At 39.7% G+C, this 27,188-nt stretch overlaps 1 protein-coding gene across 12 annotated transcripts in view; it reads right to left on the bottom strand.

The window, feature by feature from the left end:
* The window catches only part of cv-2 (crossveinless 2), a 243,186-nt gene that overhangs the window by 215,269 nt on the left and 729 nt on the right, over positions 1-27,188 (bottom strand). For 3 of the 12 annotated variants that reach the window (XM_065221149.1, XM_065221147.1, XM_065221150.1), the window contains exon 1: positions 9,161-9,636. The exons of 1 other annotated variant lie outside the window; for it this stretch is intronic. The gene's annotated coding sequence lies outside the window, so the exon portion shown is untranslated. 8 more of the 12 variants (XM_065221152.1, XM_065221153.1, XM_065221154.1 and 5 more) reach the window with 6 other exon arrangements.

Raw genomic sequence — 27,188 nt, 5'->3', positions numbered from 1 at the left:
AATTTAAATTATAATTCTGATGACTTGGACTGCTGAAAAATCCTGGATGCCAGTACGAAATATTCCCAGGTGAGAAAATAAGAATTTTATGCCTATGCAAGTGAGCGTTAATGGCTATTCTTGACAGCAATGGTTGCTCCAGGTTGTGTTAAGTCCATAGGCCATCAGGTAAAAAGTGAGACGAATCAAGATGGCTTTCAGATTCAAAAGACCCTGAAGACGATTTCAGATAACCTCCATATCCAACGGTCTAAAAGCCACCACCAAAGTTCATCGGAACCACTTCGTAGGTAAGCTCACTGAATACTGCGTTGAAATGTTCACAACTTGCCTCACAATCTATACCATGTTCAATTCCCAAGTCTTTCGGTATTACCGTGAATCCATATCTCCTTTTAATTCTCCCAAGCACAACCCTTCATTACTTCTAAGCTTATCCAGATAAAGGGTGATACGGTCAAAATTTGGTCAATATCAACTTGACGTATTTCTTTCAATTTTGCATTTAAAAAACCTGAACACCCCTCATTTTGAAGGTGTGTGTGTGTAGAATGTTGCTCCTATTTTGATTTTGGAATTCACTCTTCAGTTGTCAAAATGCTGTCCAAGTAAAAAGAGCAGCGTATCAAAATTTTGCTCGCGCATCGCGAAAATCCGAGCTACTCGCACGCAAAGTTGGCAAAATCGCTAAAAGTTGCCATCCCGGAGGCTGTACACGACGATGCTGACGAAGTTTGACTGCGTGGTAATGGACGACGAAACCTACGTCAAAGCCGACTACAAGCAGCTTCCGGGACAGGAGTTTTATACGGCAAAAGGAAGGGGAAAGGTAGCAGATGATTTCAAGCACATGAAACTGTCAAAGTTCGCAAAGAAATATCTGGTTTGGCAAGCCATCTGTACCTGTGGCTTGAAAAGCAGCATTTTCATAGCTTCCGGGACTGTCAACCAAGAAATTTACGTGAAAGATTGTTTGAATAAACGTCTGCTGCCTTTCCTGAAGAAACACGGTTGTTCCGTACTGTTTTGGCCGGATTTGGCATCTTGCCATTACGGTAAAAAGGCCATGGAGTGGTACACCGCCAACAACGTGCAGGTGGTTCCCAAGGACAAGAACCCTCCCAACACGCCAGAGCTCCGCCCAATTGAGAAATACTGGGCTATTGTCAAGCGGAACCTAAAGAAGACCAAAAAAACTGCTAAGGGCGAGCAGCAGTTCAAGGCAAACTGGCTTTCTGCGGCGAAGAAGGTGGACAAGGTGGCTGTACAAAATCTGATGGCAGGGGTCAAGCGTAAGGCCCGGCAATTCGGATTTGGAAAAGCGGAAGCCTAACTGAATATTTTTCCTGCATTTTATACTAATTGAACTTGAAAAAGAAATTTAATTTGATTTTTTAAATAAACGATTTCACCGATTTACACGCGTTTTCCCTTGACCAAATTTTGACCGTATCACCCTTTACTTCCTAGAGTAATGATGGACATATGTATATCCTTTATTGCTGCCGAAATGCACTAGAAGTGCATTCAAAGTCCGGAGATCTACAATACAATATACAATATTCGACATCAAATGTACCGTACCTAATCCTCAAGTCCGTAATAAAATTCTAACAGAAGGGGTGCTCTTAAGTGCTCACGTAATTATTAAATGGCCGCATAATGCCAAAACTTTGAACTGGCTTAAAAGTTTTCAAATGCTTTATCAGCTTCTATCGTGTATTTTGGGGAGAATCGGGCAAAATTGAACTTTTTAAAAGTCTACACAGTGTTAAAAGGGTGCCATTTGATTTTCTTGAAATTTTTAGAATGGATGGGTGATGTTTGAGTTAATTTTCCCGGGCGCCAAAAAAGTTTTCAACTGTTTTATTAGGAACTATCATACACAGTTCGAAAAAGTAGTGTAAAATTCTGTCGTTATGATGCACATATATGGAGCGTCACATACCATACAAATTCACATTACAGATCGTGTAAATTTATGAGTCATTTCATGAAATATTCTAAATATTGTATGCAACCATCCATCTTTGTAAGCAATATTTCTTGCAAGTTGCTAGTTTACGTAAAAAGGAAGTTTACATGCTTCAATTTTAGCATGCATGGATATTTACATCACCATTAAAATTCATAATTTTTTTTATGTGTATATTATGGGGAGTATGGGGACATTTTTTAGCTCTGCGCTGTATGAACTGGGCTGCATTCAATTTCTCTAATAATTATACAATAGATGGGTGCTATTTGAGTTCTTTTCCCGGGCGCCAAGTAAGTTTTTAGCTGTTTTATTAGATTCTATCAATACATGAAATAGCAAAATTGGGGGAAAATCAGGCAAAATTTACCATATTTTGAGGTCTACACAATATGAAATGGAGGGCATTCGATTTCTCTGATATTTTTACAATGGAGGAGTGCTGTTTGAATACAGTTACCGGGCGCCCTAATATTTGTTTAACTGTTATATTAGGCCCTGTAGTAGTCCATTTTGCCTGATTTTTGGGGAGAATCAGGCAAAATGAACTACACACCAAAAAAAAAATGAATTTTAATGGTGATGTAAATATCCATGCATGCTTAAATTGAAGCATGTAAACTTCCTTTTTACGTAAACTAGCAACTTGCAAGATATATTGCTTACAAAGATGGATGGTTGTATGGTATGTGACGCTCCATTTATGTGGATCATAGTGACAGAGAGTTACACTTCTTTTTCGAACTGTGTATTTGTTGAGGTCTTCATAGTAGGAAATGAGCTGCATTAGATTTCCCAGATATTTTTAAAGTTTATGGGTGTCATTTGGATTTCCCGGACGCCAAATAAGTCGTCAATTGTTTTATTAGGTTCTATTAAGAATTTTGGGGGAGAATCGGACATAATGGACCATTTTTAGAGGTCTACACAATATGAAATGGGTACCATTCAATTCCCCTGATATTTTTTACAATTGATGGGTGCTATTTGAGTTCGATTCCTGGACTCCAAATAAGTTTTCAACTGTTTTATTAGGTTTTATCATATATTTTGGAGGAGAATCGGTCAACATTGACCATATTTTGAGGTCTACACTATATAAAACAGGTGGCATTTGATTCCCCTGATATTTTTACAATCGATGGGTGCTATTTGAGTTCATTTCACGGGCATCAAATGAGTTACAAAGCGCTTTATTAGCTTCTACCATGTATTTGGAAGATTCGGGAAAATGGACTTCTTTCTGAGATCTGCACAAGATGGACCCATCACCAATCAGTTCATTGTATCTTTTTACATACATAGGTATAGGCCATCAAACTAGCGGCATCTAATTAAGTACGATTACAAGCCCGGTTTTTCCCACTGTGCACTGGTGGAACGCAACCTTTAGATTGAGAACGAGTCCAAACGGATTTACGGATTTAAGCCGTATATTAGACAAGGAACAAACACAACTAGTGTACCAAGCTTGTAATCCAAGCTCGTACAATAATTAGAAGACTGCCTTAGCTAGTTTTTTTTTTGCCATTTGATAGAAACCTGGAAAGAATCAGATGAATAGCTAATTACAGATTAAATAAAAAAAACTGAAACGGAATAAGCATATTATATGCCGGATATACTTCTTTTAAGCTTGAGAGAGTTTTGAGTCACAATTTACCATTATGTAAGAAATTGGGAAACTTTACTCTTGAAACCGTTCCATTTATTTCGGAAATTTTAACGATTTTCGCAGTTGGAAAATTGAAACAAAGTTCATTTCGTCTTACCATTTTCGTTGGGAAACGTGACTTATGCCTTTGTTAATTATGACAGATTATGTTATACGATGCGACGAATTCCAGCGATATTTTTTTTAAGTTTTTTAGTTCATTTTATTAAAAAATGTGGCAAGTTTGCTGTTGATGTTGAATGAATAAGTATGAATTTTATTTGCAAAAATGATTGACCGATGTAATTAGATGTGATATCCGCTTTAGTTTACCCAAGCAACATTGCAAGTATTATCAAGGTTTTAAAGTATTCTTGAAGTCTAAACTACGGTCTGCAGAACCCCCATAAAACCATAAATGTTACTTGGGTAAGGTCATAGTGGCGTCAATTTGTCGAAACTCTGTAGCACTTCCACGCAAACTAACAACACCATCTTTTTGGGGAAGCATTACCCTTCTTGATGGTGGTGTTAGGTTGCGTGGGATTGCTAAGAGTTTTGACAGAATGACGTTTGAATCTTTGTTAGCAAAGGCAGACACGTCCCTTTGAAAAAGTAATCGAGAAATGTATATTTTTAGATGCTAGTGAAACATATTCAAAAAACCCTTTTCCTTCAAAATGTATGTGTGGGCCCCGTATTAGGAACATTAACCCTATATACAATCATAGAACGCAAAATTCTGTCAACTGGCCTTTTCAGCAGAAAGGAGAAATGCGCTGAAAACCATTAAATTCCACTTATTGGGGTAATTTCCCAAGATTTCAAACGGCCTTTGCTTTAGCCAAACGTCGCGGTGTGTGCTCCCGGTTTACTCATTCCTTATGGGAAATAAAATTACCGTAGTCCGGGGGCAAATTGATCACTTAATATTGTAAATATAGAAATAAATTATAAATATTGAGTGATTTGATTATTTTTAGGACCTTTTTAAAATCCTAAATTTGAAAACATCGATACGGAGTGAAATTGATCAACCCTTCAAATGACTTTTGAGTAAATTTCTAGTAACTGTATGGGATCTCTATCAGATGTAAGAATCCTTTTGCAAAGTGTATTTTTAGCAGAAATTAAAATAAAATTTTCTCGAAATGCATATTTACGCCTTCTTATAAAATCACTGAAAATTTCACAGAAAACTATTTATTTCTTCATTTTGAACACATTTTACCGTTATATTATAAATAATTCAACCCTATGACCGTTTGTTTAAATGCTGATATTCAATGGTATTGAACGTCAGTTAAATACAATTGTAAAGAATGCAGTAAAATCGACTTTTTTGTTATGAGAAACTCGTCAAAGCAATCATTGGAGACTCATGATGAAATGCTATCAAGGTATCACGTGAAATCTATCACAATTGTATCACTTGAAATCTACGTGACAACTAAAAACGTAACCCATAAATCAATAGGCTGCTCAAGTAACCAACAAGCCCGCTAATTGCCCTTTTTGCAATATAATGCTGATATACGGCTGATATAGAGTTTTAAAGCCCTATAACAACCTTATATTGCAAAAAGGGTGCTAGGCGATTATGAGAGGAAACGTCAACCAACCCGTTTGCTTACATCAAAACTACAATTTTTAAATCTCAAATTAACGCATATTTTTATTCATATCTTGCAAACTACTATCGAGACTGGTCTTATTTTATGATTGCCTACAGATCTAAGCTGATTTACAGCTCAAATAACCACACATTAGAAATCCGAAAGATCATACCCACTGCAAAATTGATATAGAAAACGAAATATGTCACGTGGATGACGATTTCTAGCACCTGCGATGGATAGTCAGGAAATGTGAAAATATTTCCCCCTTCCTATGTGTCACGGTGCAAATTTCAGCCCTCATAACTTTTTTAAGAGTTTCCCCATTCACCACCAGAGGCTGAAACGATCGCTTAGTGGATTTGCCTACTTCCTCCCGGTGATCAATTTTCCCCCGGACGACCTTTCATTAGGTGAAGTTGCTAATTTTTACAGCAAAAAACTGCATGAAACTTGTGCTAAAACCCTTTGGAAAAAAACGGATCTCGAAGATCTAGAATATGATTTCAACGAAACAGTTTAAACATCAAAAAGCCAATTTTAGGAATTCGTTTTATGTCAAGTTACTTTTGTGTCACCCAATATCCATATTTTTGAATTGAGAGCAGTCCCAGCTGAATGTGTGCATAAGAAAAGATTGTCTGGACTTAGTTATTTATGCAACAAATTTAAAAATGAAAATTTTTTCAGCAGTCGTACATTCGGAGTTACATACAATTTTTTTGCAATTTTGAAAAATACCCTTTGTGTGTTAATTATTTCTATCTGTAAATAGCGCAGTTTCAAGAGTGACTGCATATGAACGCCCTTGCGTATGATCAAACCGTTTTAATCAAGTAGGCTATGAAATATCACTGTCAAAATTTTTCAAGCTATCGGCAAGGCTATACTTAGCAACTTGCGAAAAAGTCTTTTTAGCACTCATTACTGAAAAGTGTCATTTTTCGACGCTGCTTTGAATAACATAATGGCCTACCTTTCATAACTAAAATAACAGATTCAAAACGTGCCGTAAAACGGGGTAGCATTGATAGTTTTTTAAAGTATATTCTAAATAATGTTTACAGCAATGAATGTTTTCAAATTTTATATTTTTAAAACAAATACTGAGGATCCAAGAGTCAATTCGTTAGTAATATGTTTAACTAAAATTAAAGCATTTGCACTACTTTTTTAGTTTTGTGACCGAGCATCAGTTTTTTTTAATTTGGGGTTACTTTGATAATGTTCGATGAATGTGGAAAAAAATGGCTGAAACTCAAACAATTTAGTTCTTTAAATATGAAAATTTGAATGAGTATATAATCAGAAAACGTTATAAGCAATAAGAATACAACATTGAATTTCTGACGGCTTTATCGGAAATACATTTCATAAGTGATGGTATGAGTGCTTTTTCAAACAGGCGAAAAACACGAAAATTTTCTTTTAATATGTTTGTAAAATATGTAACACATATTACCATATAAAAACTATATGCGATATCAACGGAAATACCCTGAGGTACAATATCGAACCAATGTTTCTAATTTGGAAAAAGCGTAGCGAGTCAATTTAATCTTTACATTATACTATCAAAGCTACCCGCATTATCAAAGATACCCCGTTTAACGGTACTTCTTTTCAGTTTTACTTTTTCGCACTATTAGTTTAGTTGGGAAAAGTTGGCTGTAATGTTAGTCTACCGGTATTATACATGTATTATGTATAATAGTCAACAGGTATTATGATGCAAAGTTGCAAAAAAATGTTTTCTGCCCAAAAAATGATCAAAAATAATTGTGGAAAAAAAGGAAAAATTTGTATACCAATAGTTGATTTATGATATTTTGGACAATTTTGAAGTGTCCATTGTGACCACTCCAGAAAAGTTATTTCTGATAAGATTTAAAATAAATTTAAAATTTTTAAAAAATGTACTTTTTTGGTTATTGAAGTTTTAAACAGTTTTTTTTTTCATTTATGACGAAAATTTGTGATGTTTTTTTTTTCAGTAGAATTTGTATTCTGTAATTACAATCCATTTTCCTACAACTTTGTCTCAAACGTCATTTCGTTTAGATGAGTCGTTTTCGTGCTATGATTTATTAAAACAATATTCGCCATTTTGAAAATTAGGCGTAAGTCAAAAGGGCCGAACACAAACTTGGTTTATTGCCCCTAGTGAACAATTATGCGAAGTTTCATGGAATTCAGAAAAGGAAAAATAAAATTGATTCGTCAGTTGACGTGGAACTGCTCTTAAGCATAAAAAATCAAAGACAAATGTATTACTCCTCACAAAACTCTCATCAATTGTAACCTAATCGCTAATCAAAATATGGCTGAGGTGTAAAAAAGTAATCATGAATAGCTACATTTTTCAAATCGCCAGCTAGTGAAAACTGAGTTTGTTTGAAAAGAAGCACCTATCTAAACTAATCTTATTACAAATATTTAAAATTACAATTTTCGTTATTTTGCTAAAATCCTAATTATTTTACGATTTCCACTTTCCCAACAGAGTTTATTCATAGTCGGTCCTGAGTGTATCCAAAGTTGCGTTATAGGGGAAATAACTCTAATGTTGGCCTATGGATCGAAGATTGGGCCCATCGCTAAAAATCTGCAATTTATCAATTTTATCTAGATGAATGCGTCGGTACAAATGGATTTTTTTGGTCGCTATTGAAATTTTAGTCAATTGCTGAATGTATGGGCCCAAATTAGGGACATTTAGGCCGACATTACATCCATAGAAAACCGTATTTTTAAATAGTCCTGTGTTAAAATTCCAGCCAAAACAACATGTGAAAAGCGGTCTTTTCACACACAAATTTGAAACCTTTTGAGCACTGCACTGTGGCCCATCTATGTCAAGTTTTCCCTACTTCTAGAGTTTGGTAACGTTGAAAAGTTCAAAACTATGATTTTCAGTATATAGCTGTCGGTGACGAACAATGCGCCTCCATTTAAACGATAACATTTCTCAACCGACCAAGCTCTAATAAAACCATCAACAACTTCTACATTTTTTTCCAATCATTGATTAAAACTATACCTACTATGCTTTCGACTCTAGATAGCAACACTGCCCAATGACCTCCGAAGGAATCACACTAGCTAGTAGTTGTATACAACGCGATCAATTGCCTGTCGCGGTCGCGTTTGCTGGCTGGTGGAGTATCATTGTACAATACGCACTATGCGTTGTGTATGATAAGTCTCCAAAGCCACCGACGCCGACGCCGACACCCCCACCGCCCCCGGTCAGATCTATCTTTAATGCGTGCGTGCTTGCTCTTACCCGGCCGTACCACTTCTGGCCATAAATTGTTGTCAGTGTTCGTATGTTTGCTCTATCGTTTCATTTCTCACATCTCTAAACGGTTATTATTATTTAATTAATTAAGAGATTGTTGGCACAACAATAAGTAGCGAATGTTATGATCTGCAACGTTTGCTTCATCGGTTTCGTTTATGTTGCCTCGTTCTCGCGGGGTCATTGTGGCAGGCGGATTGCGCGAGGTTCAAACTCTTGATATCACACTCTGGGTAGAATTTTCCACTGCTGCGAACGATGACTGTTAAGACATTTACATCAGCTATTTACTATACACACGTTCTTCTTCACGCACAGCTATTTCAGCCCCACTATCAGCCGTTGGGGTTGCCCAGTGGTGGTTTGGCAATCAGCATCCACATTCCTCTACACGGAGAAAAAGATTTGTAGAAAACCAAAACCCCTGGACGACACTCACGATTCACTAATCCATCATACGCATAACCCCGCGTGAGGCGGCGGCGCTCTCTTGTTTCTTCAGGAGCACGCCGTCGCCGCCGTCGTCGTGCCGTCACTCTTCAAGTGTCTCTTCTCTTTTGCAAATCTTCACATCCGCGCGCGCGGAGCTTCTGCCTCTAATTGATTTAACATACTCAGCTGTCGTTTGCCGAATTAAAGAAATCACATTTCTTCAAACACAACACACCGGGGACCGACCGCGACGGCTCGAGACGAAAAACAGGTTGGAGTCGGTGTAAGATAGGAAAAAAAACCAAACGTTCGATCTAGGCCCGCACTCTACACTTGTGGCCACGGCAGGAGAATTAAGCTAATCTTACAAGTCGCGACGGGCGATACAAATAGAAAATCTCCAGCCCTGGTCTTTCTTCCCGCTGATGATTCTCGTATCGCGAGAACCGATGGAGATATTAATTTAATGAATAAATCGATACACACTACACACTGGCCCAAGAGACGGGGACACGCAAAATTACATACTACAACAAAAGTTCCCGAACTGATCTCTCCCTCTACTAACAAAACTATCTCCCGGTCCGGTCCGTACAGTGTCTCTACAGTTCGGAGGCGCCGTTCTGTTTGGCACGCTGTAGCAAAGCAAACTAACTCGAAGGAGCGGAACGCCAGCATTCAAGAAACATCACCCCGACAGCGACGAATGAACGCTTGCATCTGGTTTCTACCCGAACGCGATGAACCTGCCTGCCTGCCAATGAACCAGCCCCAATCGGCTCATGGATGAAAAGAGATAGAACGAAAACATTGCCCACGATTCGAATGAATTCCCTACACCCAATCCCCCATCATCTACCAGCAGAAGTGAGACAAACAGAGGAAATTATATTTTCCTTCGGGTGAACAAATGTGGATTCCCCTTTCGCACATTGATGTGCCGGTGTGCTTCATCAGGGGGCTAATACCTACTTACCTACCTAGTCACCATTGTTGCACAAGTCATACACAGATCAAGAAATTACCTGTGAGCTCGTGGCTGTTACTTATTTCATAATATTGAACGCTCTCTTCTGTACTGCTCTGCGTCATAAGCATTAGAAGATCTAACAGGTGATAATGAACTCGTGATGCTATGGATTAAATACCTAATTCACTTTAGTTTGGGGAAGGTTAGGAGTGGGATCGTTGAGGAAATGGACAATATTCTTGTTATGCTGATACCCATATCACTTTCATGATTCGTAGCGCATTGAAAATTTAAAATTTATTAATCAACTGTCCAACATCAGGGGGGTTCAAAGAATCAAATCATAAAATCGCTGATTGTGACGTTCTTAAACCGAAATTTACAGGTTTTATGAGAGTTGAAGATGCTAATTTCAAATAACAGTGGTAATTTTTATTCGATAGAATGAGGAGATGAAAGTATAGAATTGATAGTTCCGTTTAGAGTACGGCAGTGTGAAAATTGCATACAGAGAGTAGAAAGCGAGTGTGATAAAAATCGGTAGAACTGTTTCAAACTCATCGTCGGTACTTGAGCGGGTCGGAGATCATCTCTTTAAGGGGGAGTTTGTTCAAGAGAGATGATAAAACCGATTTGTACGTACCTAAAGTTGTCCTAACTCGCTTTTCACACTGCCGTACTCTAAACGGAACTATCATTTCTATATCTCCTTATTCTATCGTATAAAAATTACCACTTTAGTCTGTTATTTGAAATAAACATCTTCAACTATGTAAATCGTTGACTTCACGCAGAAGTAATATTAAACATATAGTCAAAGTAGGTTTTATGAGTCAAACGCATACTTCACAACCTCTTCTTGTAACTTACAAGTACAAAAATATCATTATAACCAAGTGAGTGGAAGCTATCCTGGTTAAAAGTAACAATACACCATCGCGTCCCTTTTGACACAATTTTGTGTAGGTGTAGGTGTAGGGTAGGTGTAGGGTAGGTGTATATTGCCAATATCTCTTGCATCCCAAAACTTTTTGAATCAATCGTAAACGACAAAAAATTTCAGCAAGTAAAAAAATCAAATTACAGACTTCTAATCTTCATGAATTTGTAACCTTCTCTCTTAGAGCATTGGACAATGTCAAGCACGTAGAAGCTCTTTATATTGAGTAAAGCTGAAAAGCATTTGACCGAATCGACATAGGTACCATTGCACAGTTGGAAAAAATCGACGTAAAAGGAGAAAAAATAATTATCTCTAATCAGCGATGATTTACCCTTTGCAAATATAATGATTCTTATGGGGAAAAGTCTCAGAAATCCAGTGGAACTAGTTTCGTCATATGCAGAATAGGGCAAGTAGGGTTTTTTGGAGCATTTTACTCAAATTTCTTCAAATTTTGTATAAATGACTTTAAAAATACCTCATTGTGGTTAATATACGTTCTGAAATATTGTCACTCTTGTAGAAAAATCATCTGGAGAATCCATTACAAATTGTTTCATACATCACCAATCTGTGCAGACTATGCATTTTAGTAAATTTTACATTTTACCCCTTATTTTAGATAATTTTTAAAAGACAATTATAGTCAGTGATAAGAAAACCTGTCCAATGATAGTCCTTCTTGAAGGAAAACACCTTAGGGATCAAAAAATTACGTTTTAGGTTACATCGAAAGCAGATATATATAGCAGATGCGGGTGGTTTCGAATGAGTGGACGAGCGATCTTGCGATGGTTGATGAAGCATGGTGTGGAGAAAGCTGACAGCACGACTACCAAACTACGGGTAGTGTTCGACGCCTCTTGTCGGACGGACAGCGGAGTATCCCTTAATCAAGCGTTGATAGTGGGTCCTGTGTTGCAGGATGACGTACAGGATTTATCGCTTCGCTTTAGGATGCACCAGTTTGCGATTATTGCCGATGCTGAGAAAATGTATCGACAGGTTCGTCTTCACCCTGTTGATTTTCCATTGCATCGTATTCGCTGGCGGTTCTCCTCTTCGGAACCGATCAAACCATCGAACTAACCACCGTTACCTACGGTACTGCCTCCGCGCCGTACTTGGCTACAAGATGTCTTCTAGAGCTGTCAAAGGAAGGCGCTGATCAGTTTCCTCAAGCGGCGGATGTCCTGTCGAAGGATTTTTACATGGATGCTGACCGGTGTCGACGACGAAGAAGAAGGACGAGAATTATGCAGACAATTGCGAAACCTGTTGCAGTCTGCTGGTTTTAATTTACGTAAATGGGCGTCCAACTCGCCGTCTATTCTCTCGGTCATACCGCCAGAACTGCGTGAAGAACGAGCCGTACTTGAACTAGATTCCCCAACAACCATCAAAACCCTTGGACTCATATGGGAACCATTTACGGATCTACTCCACTATTCCGTTCCCAAATGGTCCCAAACTAACACAATCACAAGACGAACCGTGCTGTCAGACACAGCAAAACTGTTCGACCCACTTGGGTTGATTGGCCCGGTGATAGTCCTTGCTAAAATCTTTGTCCAATCTCTCTGGCGAACGTCTGAATCCTGGGACGATCCATTAGACGAGCTCCAACAGCAGCATTGGTTGGAGTTCCTTCTACGTCGCTTTAGTCACAACAGTAAGCCCGGCAATCGCCATGATCGCACTTATGGATTCTTACGTACTTCGGAACTCACTGAAGCCACCAACAACCTAGTTTGGTTGGCACAACTCGAAGTTTTCGCTAAAGACATCGCAGCAGTAACCGACAACAGTGAGGTTGCACCCAATTCGGACTTACGAAACCTTGCTCCAATTCTCGTCGACGGAATCCTTAGAATCCGTGGCCGTCTTAGAAACGCGGCTATACCCGAGGATAGGAAACATCCTGTAATCCTACCGGCACGGCATCCCCTTACCAAGTCAATTGTTACCTATTATCACCTGAAAAATTTACACGCCGGACCTCAGCTGCTTGTAGCATGTGTCCGGGAAAAGTTCTGGCCAATTCGCATTCGAAACTTGGCACGAAGCATCGTGCACGCTTGCATAAGCTGTTTTCGCTGTAATCCTCGTAGCTCATGGGAGATCTGCCTCCAGAAAGAGTTACTCCAACGTTGCCCTTCCTCAACACCGGGGTAGATCTTTGTGGACCGTTCCAGTATCGTAAAGGCAACAGGGCTCCTCCAACAAAGTGCTTCGTAGCCATCTTCGTGTGTCTTGTCACTAAGGCAGTTCATGTAGAGCTTGTCTACGACCTCTCCACTGTAGCGTTCCTAGCAGCGCTGCATCGGTTTATCGCTCGAAGAGGCAAGCCGAACCTTATAGAGTGTGACAACGCAAAAAACTTCAAAGGAGCAGCAAGGGAACTGAAAGAGCTGGCGAAGCAGTTTCGTTCACAACAACGTCAGGGTGAAATAGTTAACCGCTGTGCAGACGACGGAATAACGTTCAAATTCATTCCTCCACGCAGCCCAAACTTTGGCGGGTTGTGGGAAGCGGCGGTGAAGTCCTTCAAACATCACTTTCGTCGAACCGTTGGAAACTCCGTTCTATCTCAGGATGAATTCGTCACCCTGCTGACTCGAATCGAAGCCTGCTTAAATTCAAGACCGTTAACTCCTCTTACGGCTGACCCCAATGACTTGGAAGTTTTAACGCCGGGTCACTTCCTCGTCCATCGTCCTCTTACTTGCTTTTCTGAACCCGACCTTTCGGAGGTACCTCGAAATCGGCTTGACCGCTGGCAGGAGAATCAAGAGCTTCTACGGCGCTTGTGAAAACGGTAGACTATCGACTACCTGTCTGGCCTTCACCCTCGTACCAAGTGGACACGAATACGGGACAACATCACCGTAGGAACGATGGTTCTTCTGAAAGACGATAATCTTCCACCGCTGAAGTGGAGATACGGAAGAGTCAGCAATGTATACCGTGGAGACGATGACAATATCCGGGTAGCAGATGTCCGGACAACAGAAGGAGAATATCGGCGCGGCATCGCAAGGATTTGTGTGCTTCCCATTCGTCAAACAACAACCGAATCAACTGGTGTACCCGGTGGCAACCCAGATGACCACTAGGCTCTTCCATCGCAGTACTCAGTATTGCGCAACGAACGGAGGCCCTTGGTACTCCGGCATGTGCCGCGCAAACATGGCTACTCCGATGGGCAACCATTGAGTATGCCCAACCCCGATGACATCGAGACGATTTACGCAACCCCCTGAATCGCTACGAGAACGTCGTCATAATCAAGAAGTTGTTGTCCAGTAATATGAGCAATCGAGCACAACCTGGTTTGCTCACCGGTGTCGCTAATCTACGGTGTTGAGAAGTACCAGAATCTAAATCGATGGTGAGACCGGCGAGTCTTACCGTATTGTGGCGACACACCAGAGGACCATTATTCGATCAGGAAACATCTCTCAGCATCACTCGTCGCAGTTAAGTCGGTTGAAAGGTGCAACCTTTCTCCCCTATTATGAATTTAATCAGCAGTGTTACACGGTTATACGCGTTAGTGCCTGTTATACTATACCCTCAGGTACTGTATTACTGTAAAAATGACTGAGGAATCGAATGGTGATGGTTTCATATTGACAAAATGTCAGTAAATTGCCCATTTTGCCCAATTTCCCCCTTCAACTGAAAAAAACAAGCCATGATATACTTTTATACGAATTAAGGTCTGTTATTTGGATCGTTCGGGCACTTTCCCTCTGTAAAAATGTGTGAGGAATTTAATTTAGATGGTCTCATTTTGTGCTGACGTCAGCTTATTACCCATTTTTCCCGATTATCCCCTTTAATTTAATCGAATTCACGCATGTAATATTGAATACTCGTTTATTATATCATTGTAAATATGTTTTAAGCATCAAATAATGCTTGTCTCATCTTGTGCAGACTTTAGATAACTAAACATTTTACCCGATTCTCCCCTTTTATTGAAGAAAAAAGTAAAATCATACTCCCCTCAGGGATTTCATTTAGGTCCAATTATTTTTATTTTGTACGTAAACGACATTTCCTAAATTCTTAAAAAATAAAAGTATTTATATATGCAGACGACATGAAGCTCTTCTTGGAAAAAAGTAGTTCTAGCGATGCTGAAGCATTCCAGAATCAAATCAACTTATGTTATACTTGGTGTAGTAAAAGTCTACTCGAACTCAACGTAAACAAATGTAACGCAATAGTATTTAGCAGAAAAATAGAAACACATTTTTATATTGTTAGGCAACCAAAAAGTAGAAAAATGTAAAATTGTAAGGGACCTTCGTGTAATTCTAGACTCCAAACTAACTTTTGTAAAACATTATAGTACAATCATAACGAAAGCAAATAGTACGTTGGGCATTAAGAGGCTCAGCAATAATTGTCAAGACCCATACTGCCCATAATCGCAAGTCAGTCCCATCTGTAAAAAAAACACTACATGAGAAAACGGCGTTCAAAGATTTTTCAAGGTTTCTGATTTTACACTTATTTTGGAGACAGTAGAAAGATATCATGGTCCTATAGAATGTTATTGAATGTGGATTTGTTCCGCTGGTTCCAGAGCAACGACAGGAATATATTCCGGCAAGTATGGTTCTTCGTCAGACCAGAGCTTTTCATAAACGTGCTAAACCCACCATGCGATAAATCAATTCACATGAGAATTCACTAATAAGATCAATAAGAGCCATGATGAGTGACCAGCACCATGTTGGCCACACCCAGACATGTACATCAAATCACATGAGAAACTGTTAAACTGAGTATCGTAAGAACTATATTGGCCACATCCGGACATGTTCCAGATACCCTAGGGGAAGTAGACAAAAGCTGTCTTGAGACAAATCTTATGATGCGATGTGTTGTCTAACATTTCTAACATATGTTTTTTCTAATGGAACTGACTTGCGGTTACTTTTCGCTGTGGGACAATTTGACTTGGTATTGTTTTTCATTTTTCTTGAGCAAACCACCTTTTTTTCAATAGCACATCTCAAGAAAACATAGAACGATAAACTGAATAATGATGCTGACTCAAAATTGACAAAAATGCAGATGGGACTGACTTCCGATTACCGGCAGTTTAGCATGTAAAAAATCAAAATCTTGGTGGCCTTTTTAAAACTGTACATATTCCCTGTGTAAAAAAGATCTGAGTGTACAGCAAAAGATAACTAGGCCTGAGCGCCAAGCTAGGGAGGGGCGAAAAAAAATAGGATAGAAATTTTGGCCAAATGCCATTTCACCGAATGCTATTTCACCGAAAGCCTTTGTGTTGATGAGATCTGGCTACGCCTATGCCTGAGCGTAAGTAAGCTAAATAACTAAATTCCTTCAAATTTAAAACATTTGTTGTGGATTTAACTACAAATCAAAAGAACAGTTAGAAGCCGGGGGTTGTGACCCATTATACAAACTTAAGCCTCTCTCGTGTACATTCTTTATCCACAACCATACAAACCACACTCGGAACAAAGATTGTATTGAACCAATTAAACATTCAACACCTTGATCATACATAGGTAGACAAATTTAATTTCAAGCTCCACATTGACTGCACTAGGAAATGCTCCGGCATACCACGAGGAACTAGAAGGAAACTATCTTGAGCAAAATCTTTCATGCGAACAATGTCATGGAAACTCAATAAGTTGTCATAGGTTTAGTTAAGTTTTTTTTTATATATTTATCTAAAGTAACAGAAATTTATGATGACATGCAAAAGTTATACTTTATATATAATACATATAATGATATAATAATAGTGTTAAAGTGAACCACATATTTCTGGAAACTAAAAAAGGACAATTAACACCTAACACTACTTAACAGTAGACAATGGACAACACTAAATACCCAGTAGACCAGTAGGGAAATTTTCATTTCGCGATAAGTTCTATTGACTGCATAACTGCCCATAAGTGAAGATTTGTCTAATGTTCTGAAAACTAAATTCTGAGTAAAAAGAAGTTTGAGTGTTTTAAGCTATAAATCAATGAAATCACAAACATATCGTTGGTCAAACTAGATTTAACTCTCGTTCTGTACGTTACACATAATGTCGGACATAGTGCGCATTATAGCGCAATTGTGCGAACACAGCGCACTATGTCCGACACTATATAAAACGTACAGAACAAGAGTCAAATAGATTGTCGCGTGTGGGGTTTTCCAGTTTTCAACTGTACCAATAATATCGTGTATAAAGCTATAATATATGATAGAAACTGGTTAATGCTGGGTAATGCGCAATACAGATCCCATTGAGATCACTAGCCTCTTCCCAGCAACTCCTATCCCTACCTCCCCGTGGTACCGGCCGGGAACTGTGAGCAACCTTAGGGAAGATCGGGTAACCAACCCCGGTGGGAACTTTGGTCATAGGCTGACAGGGAAGTGGGGGTTTGCTTCGGCAAGCCTGAGCGTCTGTTCTCCAGGAGGAGCGGCTCACAACAGCGTCTGTTCCCATGTTAGGGACGGCTGATCTACGTCCGAGTGCCAGTGAAGGACTCTAAGCACAACTGTGCACCCTGGTCCTCCGGAAAGTTAGGGGGTTGGTGTCAGGCCCTGCGAGCCAGCCGTAAAAAAAGCATTGGAACGGAAAATCAGCAACAGAGGAATACGAACCGAGACCAACGGCAACGACCCCAGCGACGAAATAGGACTTGCGATTGGAAACTCGGCACGTGGAACTGTCGATCTCTCAATTTCATCGGGAGCACCCGAATACCCGCCAATCTACTGAAGGACCACGGATTCGGCATCGTAGCGCTGCAGGAGGTGTGTTGGACAGGATCCATGGTGCGAACGTTCAGAGGTAATCATACCATCTACCAGAGTTGCGGCAACACACGCGAGCTGGGCACAGCTTTCATCGTGATGGGCGAAATGCAGAAGCGCGTGATCGGTTGGTGGCCGATCGACGAAAGAATGTGCAGGTTGAGGATCAAGGGCCGATTCTTCAACTTTAGCATAATCAACGTGCACAGCCCTCACTCCGGAAGCACTGATGATGACAAGGACGCATTTTACGCGCAGCTCGACCGCGAGTACGATCGCTGCCCAAGCCACGACGTCAAGATCATCATAGGAGATCTAAACGCCCAGGTACGCGCAGAATCTCGAGGCAACGTTGCCAGAGGAGGGCGAGCTCGATGTGCCCCCTCTAGAGGACTGCTGGAGTACAGTAAAAGCAGCCATCACCGACTCAGCCGAGAGCACCATCGGGTACGTGGAAAGAAGTCGACGGAATGAATGGTTCGACGAGGAGTGCAGAGCGATTTTGGAGGAGAAGAACGCAGCGCGGGCGGTAATGCTGCAGAATGGAACCCAACAGAACGTGGAACGGTATAAACAGAAGCGGAAACAGCAGACCCGCATCTTTCGGGAGAAAAAACGCCGCCTGGAAGAAGCGGAGTGCGAGGAAATGGAACTGCTGTGCCGTTCCCAAGAAACACGGAAGTTCTATCAGAAGCTCAACGCATCCCGCCACGGCTTCGTGCCGCGAGCCGAAATGTGCAGCTTCTTGACGGACGGACGTGAGGTGATTGAAAGGTGGAAACAGCACTTCGATGCGCACCTGAATGGCGAGGAGAACGTAGGCACGGGAGACCAGCGCAATGGAGGAAACGACTACGTCAGTGCAACAGAGGACAGAACTGATCCAACTCCCACGCTGAGGGAAGTTAAGGACTCCATTCAGCAGCTCAAAAACAACAAAGCAGCTGGTAAGGATGGTGTCGCAGCCGAACTCATCAAGATGGGCCCAGAAAAGTTGGCCACTTGCCTGCACCGGATGATAGTCAGGATCTGGGAAACAGAACAGCTACCGGAGGAGTGGAAGGAGGGGGTAATCTGCCCCATTCACAAGAAAGGCGACCATTTGGAATGTGAGAACTTCAGAGCGATCACCATTTTGAATGCCGCCTACAAAGTGCTATCCCAGATCATCTTCCGTCGTCTATCACCTAAAATGACCGAGTTCGTGGGAAGTTATCAAGCCGGTTTCATTGACGGCCGATCGACAACGGACCAGATCTTTACCGTACGGCAAATCCTCCAGAAATGCCGTGAATACCAGGTCCCAACGCATCATTTGTTCATCGACTTTAAGGTGGCATACGACAGTATCGACCGCACAGAGCTATGGAAAATCATGGACGAGAACGGCTTTCCTGGGAAGCTGATCAGACTGATCAAAGCAACGATGGACGGTGTGCAAAACTGCGTAAGGGTTTCGGGTGAACTATCCAGTTCATTTGAATCTCGCCGGGGACTGCGACAAGGTGACGGACTCTCATGCCTACTCTTCAACATTGCTCTAGAAGGTGTAATGCGACGAGCCGGGCTCAACAGCCGGGGTACGATTTTCACGAAATCCGGTCAATTTGTATGCTTTGCGGACGACATGGACATTATCGCAAGAACATTTGGAACGGTGGCAGAACTATACACCCGCCTGAAACACGAAGCAGCAAAGGTCGGACTGGTGGTGAGTGCGTCAAAAACAAAGTACATGCTAGTAGGCGGAACCGAACATGACAGGATTCGTCTAGGAAGTAATGTCACGATAGACGTGGATACTTTCGAGGTAGTGGAGGAATTCGTTTACCTTGGATCCTTAATGACGGCTGACAACAATGTGAGTCGTGAAATACGAAGGCGCATCATCAGTGGAAGTCGTGCCTACTACGGGCTCCAGAAGAAACTACGGTCAAAAAAGATTCACCCCCGCACCAAATGTACCATGTACAGAACGCTAATAAGACCGGTGGTCCTCTATGGACACGAGACATGGACTATGCTCGAGGAGGACCTGCAAGCACTCGGAGTTTTCGAGCGACGTGTGCTAAGGACGATCTTCGGCGGTGTGCAGGAGAACGGTGAGTGGCGGCGAAGAATGAACCACGAGCTCGCTGCACTCTACGGCGAACCCAGCATCCAGAAGGTGGCCAAAGCCGGAAGGATGCGGTGGGCAGGGCATCTTGCAAGAATGCCGGACAACAACCCTGCAAAGTTGGTGTTCGCTACTGATCCGGTTGGCACAAGAAAGCGTGGAGCGCAGAGAGCACGATGGGCGGACCAGGTAGAGCGTGATCTAGCGAGCATTGGGCATGACCGAGGATGGAGAGCGGCAGCCGCAAACCGAGTATTGTGGCGTACTATTGTTGATTATGTCTTATCTTAAATGTGATGTTGTACAAATAAATGTATGTATATGATAGAAACTATACTGTTGCGATAAAAATTTCGAAAAATATGCTCCCAAAAAGTGGATATTAGACAAAATCAGTTTTCAATCCCCATCCCCATCCCCCAAAACTGAATGTTTTTGAACAATTTTCTCATCTATCATAGGATCATGGATAAAGATCATACCAACCAAGCGATACTGCTTTTGAAGATTTAGCATATGTGGCGTAAATATTAGCCGTTTCCAGCTAATCCAAACACATAAAGCAACCAACGGTACAGACAAAACGGTTGCTACGACTACAATGACAAACTCGCTCAGAAACATACACGGTAAGAAAAAAAGTGCCCAAAAGTACCTTCTTTTTACTCATCTCAATGTGCAATTCGTATGGAATTTTCCACTAGCTTGTTACCCAAAAGTAAGTCAGTTGTACCCAAAAGTAGGTAAATATCATTATACTCAACGTTGGGTTCCACACTTTACTACCCCTGTTGGGTGATTTTGCTCCTCCGTTTTTGACAATATTAGAAGGAGAAAAGGAGACAAACTAGTCAAAAGTAGGTAAAAGTGAACTGGCCGCTGGGTACTTTTTTCTTACCGTGTAGCTCGATCGGAATGGTAGAAGGATAATGATTTATTGCTTGCATCCTTTGTTGCAATACACACGGATGAGGACATAGCTTGATCTGAATCGAGAAAAGCCATAACAAACAAATTCCCAACACACGTGTATCATCTTTGTCTTTACTTCGTGAAGCAGCTTTCCAACAATTTGCTCGTTTCCTTCTACCGCCCGAGTGAGCAGTGTCGCACTGGCTGCTTGTCATGAAAAAAAGGAAGAATATTATATCGTTATTGCTTTCCACTCCTGACATAGCGTTATCATTCGGTTCGTTGATCGCTTGTCATTTTGTCATTTGGAGATATGTTTGATTCCTTGACCTGTTCTTTATTTATAAGCAGAGACGGAATCCAACTCTCACTTCATGGCACAAAAAATACGACAGAGACCACGAAGCTCACTTAACTTAACTAAAGAACCCTGCCTTACTCACGAAGCTTTTCTTTTTCCAAATCGTTCTTAGTAACAGGTATCAATGGTATCAATGATCAATCAAGTGCTTTTAAAGAAAAATTGGGAAGCGGCTAATTTAACTCCCTTCGTTGTTGTAAAATGTTATCAGTTTTCAAAATGTCAGTACGCAGTGTAACATTTAAGAAAATATATACACAACGAATCATAAGCATTAGATTTCTAAACGAACATTACAGCAGTATTCAGTCCCAATGTTAACATTGAATTGCGTCGATTGAAAACAGTAAAAACTATTTAGATGGTGAAAGTTACTCGTATAAAGCTCTAGTAATTAATGGAGAAATATGTCAAATAATTATTGTTGCAATTAAATCCCCCGTCAGTCATGATATAAAATCTCAATTAATCGTAAAGCAAAGCAGCACACATTGCGCTCTCGGTCGTATGCCTCGGTAAAGCACATGCATGCTGCCGAGACGACGTAAACAGATCGTGGGTCGTTAAAAAGTACTGCATATAAAAGCGTAATCTGAAATAAATTAATATAATTCGCCAATAATATAACTGTTTCCAACATCACTTGCGCCGCTCCGATTCCATTGCCTTGCTTTTATTTAAATTCTTCGCCAGGTCTCCAATTCGTTTGTTCATCACTTCGCGATTCTCCAGCCCACAATTGCAGCCCCAACTTGCTCACATCGCATCGTATGAAGCAGCAGCGGTTGTAGCCAAGGAACATTGCACTACGATGGAAGATTGTAAAATCATATGTTTGCTCTTCGTGGAACATTAAAATAATTTTATTTATTCATTATCAGCGAATCACACATACTCCAAGCTCACGCTTTCCATCCCTGACTGAGGAATGTCGTCCGCTTGGCCACCATGGAAGGCGTGGAGAGGGGCATCAGGTTGCACCGTTGTGGGTACCTTACATCAAGTAAATGCTTATGATTAACAGAAGAATTCCTCCCATCGTCGTCGTACTGGGAGATAGATTACAAGAGTTCATTGAAGTGCGGTAAGTGTCGACGGACCGTTCGAGACGTTTGTTTGTTGATTCCTTTTGTTTTCGTTGATACTTTTATTATACATCACTTTTGATAGCGCCGCCGTAGTAATTGGATCGTGAAACGGAGGACACAGCGGACTCATTCGCAGTCATGACATATAGGCATGACAATTTGTATTCTGAACAATTTCACCTAAGTACAGAATGAAAGATTGTTGATCATTCATTTAGCGGATTACATTATACTCATTATCAGTTCATATTGCAAAGACTTCTTAATTTCAGTATAAAAAAGCATAAGTTCCTTAAACAAAAGAGCAGATGTTATAGAAAGAGCATACCCTTCATATCAAATGTCATATATCTTATTACCAGTGAAAATTTGAAAAATGGGTGGAAACATAAGAAAAGTTTCCTTTTAAAATTATTCATGATCACTAACATGACAGAATTTACCTTTGCCAAATTTGTAAACTTTTCTTCTGCATTAGAAGATTACATCGGTTGATTACATTGGTAATTGGCAATGCATCAAAACGTGACGTTCAGTGATAGTATAGCTTTACGGTACACCTAACTGTATGAGAAAGGTAAAAAATCTGTTTATTCATTAGTCGATGATTTTCTAAACAATCGGGCTGATTAGAAAATCATCGACTAATGAATAAATAGAAAAACCCCTGAACTATTCTGAGAATAGCTGTTGTAGTTCGTCTCAATTCTGACCTATGAAAGCACACTTTGAATAGTCACTGAAAAACCCATGTGAACACCAGGGTGAAAACTGAAAACGTATATAAATTTACCAATAACAAGCCGTTATTATGTACGGGGAATATAGATGAATCATATCTTCAAAATCACAAGAGACAAAATAATTATGATCATGTTTCATCTTGTCCACAGACTGCTCTGCCTTGCGGTAATAATTACACAGACGCGCGAGCACGACTCTACCAAATACTAACGAAACATCTAAATTATGAATCACATCGCTTATGGTTGGCTCGGCACGTGACAAAAATTTCCAATTTCCCCTGATGTGGCACACTTGCTGCCTTTGGTCCACTGTACCCGTTGAACAATGATGAACTTTAGGAAGATATTCGTAGCCAGAATGTAAGTAACTAGTTCATCTAAACGTACGGAACGGGTAAACAATAGCTATTAAGCAAACACAACGCGACTATCTCACCGTTGAAGACTGCGAATATTTCACTAGCTACGGGACCGTTGCATAGCACAATCAAAATGATAATGGCTGTGATTTTATTACAGCAATAACGATGACACTGAAATTGAACCCAACAAATCAGGCTTCAGTGATGTCACGTTTTGTTCAGTGTTGAAAAAAATAGTAACCGTTGTCTTAAGTCCATTGTTCTTGTTCTTGTTTTCTTCGAATTAAGAGGAACTTTGCGAACTGTTATTTGATATATTATAGCAGCTACTGCATATTTACATCTTTCATCAATAAACACATAACCTACAAGTCGTCCATACCAGAGTTGGTAACGGTCAGTTTGGTCAGTGGCGCTTCTTGTTATCCTTTAGCCTAACTATTTTCCTAAGCTTAGATAGACCATTGGTGAATATAATGTGGGCGTCTTAGTGGAATACCTGTATAATGAGAGAGAGAAGGATTAGTATTTTCCATTTAATTCCACTACTTTATTTGCTTATCCTTGACAGATACGCGTATTTCGTCAATAATGTGCAGACTTCTTCAGTATCGAGTCGAGTATGCTGAAAATACTAATCCTTCTCTCTCTCTCATTATATATGTTTAAGTTAATTTGTGGTAAATTTTGATTTTTTTTTATGAAAAGTGAAGCCAGTTATTTTGGTAACACATTTATTTCCAAAATGATTTATTAAGATAACATTTATATTTAATTGGTGCACCACCTATTTCATAAGCTTGCAAAATTATTAATATTAAAAAACTGGGCTGTTTGAATCCCAAATCTTCCAACAACAGAGAATGCCGATACTTTCTTCTGTCACCATATTGTACCTTTCAATTACGAAAAGAACATTTTCACACCATGAGATCACGTAAAATTTACGTGAATTTCACATAACCTTCACCAGCACGACACATGGATTCGACCAGTAAATCCAGTCAATTTCATGCCATGTAGTTGAATTTTACGTGTAGCACGTAAATCTTATTAGATTCATGTTTTAAGAAGTCACCTGCATTTTCAGGTAAAATTTACGTTTGTCATTGATTCAGTGTAGAAATACGTCTTTGTACACTGCAATAAAAGTTCACTTAATATTCACCTGAAAAAGTACGTAGATATTTTCCATCGTACTCTTCAGGTGAAAATTACGTGTTTTGCGAATGAAAATCTGTTCCATGTGATTCATATAGAAATCAAGTGATTTTTACGTAAATTTTATCGAACGTTCCGATGATCTAGACATAGGTTTCACTTAAAAGCTACGTGAATTTTAAAGTAAATGTAACTGGATTTTATAGTAATATTCAAGTGCAAGGGTGGTAGATTTAATTTTAATTTCGGTTTATTATTTTATTGAATTTATCATAAACAATGCATTCTAGTTCAAACAGCAAAAAAAAAACACAATTCACTGATTTGCGATGTTGTTCAATTTCAGATAAAGTCCCTAAATTTAATTTATTTTTTTATTAAACTCACGCTTAGAAAACTTCAAGTAGACGATCTAGGGATTGTCCACATATTTGCTATTGTCGCCATATTGAACTTATGAATAAGCAAAGAGCACTAAAAAGAAATCTCATTCGTAAAACCTACGTGAATTTCACATAACTTTCACCAGTATGACACTTCAACTCGACCAGTCAATCCAGTTGAATTCATTACCATGCCATTGAATATTAAGTGTAGCAAGTAATTCGTACTGTATTACTATCTTTAGGAAGTTACCTGAATTTTCAGGTGAAATCTACGTTTCTCGTTGGTTCAGTGTAGAATTACTGGGGCACAAATCAAAAAAATGTTATAGAGAAATAGTGTCAGATTTTAAACGTTTATAATTTTGCCATTTCTTGATGAGTTTCAATTCCTATCACACCATTTGATTCAGATTTGAAGTAAGATTCGTATATTATAAAGATCATTAGCATACTATTTTTTATCAAACTTTTTGATCACAATCAACCAACCGTGCTTACTTGCTATAACTATCGAGAGAACAGAGAGATACGAGCCGATAGCAAGGTTATAAAAGAGCGTACCTGTACGTTTTGTTTCAGTTCGTCTGTGGTTGTCACATCGTTCGGCGCCGTTGATTCGTTCCAATATCGACATTTCCATCACATAGGGGAAATGGATGTAATGTCGGCCTAAATTCCCCTAATTTGACCCATGCATAAATTCAGCAATCGACTAAATTTTCTATATCCATTAGTACCGTCCCAATGACGCGTTCATCTAGATAAAATTGATAAATAGCAGATTTTAAGCGATGGGCCAAATCTTAGATCCATAGGCCAACATTAGAGCCATTTCCCCTACATAGAGGGTTACTATGTTCAGCACCGTCAACACCGTTTGAAAAATTCTTGCAAATTTCTGCGAATTCGCATAAACCAGCATGATGCTTACAAGCTTGTAAACAATTTCGTTGGTTATGCCGAGCTTAGAATTAAACGAGGGGACATGTTAAGCGATGGTAAAAATTCAGGTTTTTTTTTCTATGACAACAGATTTTAAGCTACACGAAACGAAAATCAATTATTTAATTCATGTGTTTCACTTATACATTTTTGCCAAAACATCAGCCTTATACCAACAATCAATACGAAACTAACGATTTTAAATTGGCTCACCACTTTAGTAGCCTATTGGTCCCAAGCAAACGATTAACGTACCCTATTCTAGTTGAAATTCTATTACTACACTATGTTTGTTTTGATTCGCTATGAAAGTTTGACAGATAACATCAGGGGTGTGTGGATTCATGCAGAACATGCAGGGGTGAGTGAAATAGCTTGGGACTGCTTGGGACCGTTGTTCTGGTACTGAGTGAGCCAAAAATAATAATGATTTTCTTCGGGACCCAGTGGTCTTAGAGTTACCTCTATGCTTATACATTCCATAAGACAAACCAGATAGGTCCTATAAGAATGCATAAAAGGTATGTGTGACCGCTTATACATTTCATTTGACACATGATCTTCATTAACTTTCTGCAAGGCGTCTGTTTACTAGCTGACTTATACATTTTATGAATAATAATCAGCAATAGAAATTTACCAAAAGGTATACGGAGATTTCTATCCGTATACTGTACAGAAGCACCATGAACACCACCCACAAGGATACAACCCTAGGTAAACCAACTCTTTACCGTCTGCAACGATCACCAACCAGGGCTGGCAAATGTCATTTTCAATGAAAGATCTCACGCGATATTTACAGAGATACTCCTGTCACTATCATCAGATGAGAAAACGATGATAGAGATTTTCTTCAAAATCTCATCGAATTTTTCATCATGACAAAACGTTACAGTGTTGTGATTATCGTAATTACTAGCTCATTTATTACTTTTCAAGTTACTTGTACCGAAAAAATCGTAATAATATATTCACTCTACCGATAACATACGGTTACATGCTTGAATTAATCTAAATCAGTTAGAAATGTAGATGTAAAAACCGTAATAGAATTATTCTCATGAGTGCTTGATCATTGGAAAATGACAAGAAAACGAATGATAGGTAGTTTCGTCTCGCGATAGCGAGAGGATCTGTTTTCTCATTCTCACATGACGGTGGTGATATTTACCAGCTCTGTCACCAACATCAAGGAAAACACACATTGATTCACGATTGCGGGGTGATCGGATAGATATAGGAAATCATGTATGTTATAGATAATTAGTTGCAATTATCCCGGTATGGCAAACGGATCCTAAGGGCTCTACTTGGGTAGCAATATTAAATGTTTTGTGTAAAAATGTATATTTGTTGTGTGTAATAAAGAAGATTAACTTTGAAAAGTCGGTTTAATGTAAACCC

Source organism: Ochlerotatus camptorhynchus, unplaced genomic scaffold, assembly GCF_037179485.1.
Source record: "Ochlerotatus camptorhynchus isolate MF236.1 unplaced genomic scaffold, CSIRO-AGI_Acam_v1.1 ptg000139l, whole genome shotgun sequence".
Lineage (NCBI taxonomy): Eukaryota > Metazoa > Arthropoda > Insecta > Diptera > Culicidae > Ochlerotatus > Ochlerotatus camptorhynchus.
The sequence above is the reverse complement of the archived record's forward strand: the minus strand, read 5'-3'. Positions and strand labels throughout refer to the sequence as shown.